The following is a 647-nucleotide window of genomic DNA, read 5'->3' as shown; positions in this document are numbered from 1 at the left end:
GTAAACGATCAAGATAACACTGTGTTCATATGAAGCAGTGCCCTATGCACCATTGGGGTGCGGATAAGGGTTTTATTATTATTATTATGTTTAAAAAAATAATTAAACAATACCTTTTCTTCAAAATGCAAAAACAACACTTTCTGCCCTGTAGCGGGTAAATATTAAGTTAAAAATATGCCGCTTTTGCTGGGATAAAGTACATTTTCTGGGCATTCCGAAAACGTGCACAACTGAAAATTGACGATTTTTGATTTATGCCGTTCTTGAAAAGATTTAGCGATATGTATAAATTTCGAAAGTTGGTAGCAATGCCAACGAAACTATTGCCTCAAACTTCACAGCCTTCCTTTCCGCTTGAACTATCGAAAAACGTAAAGGTACACCTAGAGGAAGCATCAATTTGTTCATATCCCTTTGAACTATGCATTGATTAAATTTTTTACGGATCTTGGAGCATTTCGGGAAAACCTCTTCCGTTTTAAAATTAGACAAAACCTACTAGTGAATGTGATGAGACGTCATCACAAGATTACCCTCATTTAGTGTGGGTATGTCCAATTTTTAAATCCGGAAGGTGTCCTTTCTGGGGCATGTGCTGAGAGGAGACAAGTACGAGCTATTGCACCTAGTGGAGGGTCCACGAG

This window comes from Brachycentrus maculatus, unplaced genomic scaffold (assembly GCF_059751285.1).
Source record: "Brachycentrus maculatus isolate JH-2025_06_01 unplaced genomic scaffold, ASM5975128v1 h1tg000114l, whole genome shotgun sequence".
In the NCBI taxonomy this organism is placed as follows: Eukaryota; Metazoa; Arthropoda; class Insecta; order Trichoptera; family Brachycentridae; genus Brachycentrus; species Brachycentrus maculatus.
This window is presented reverse-complemented; position numbering follows the sequence as displayed.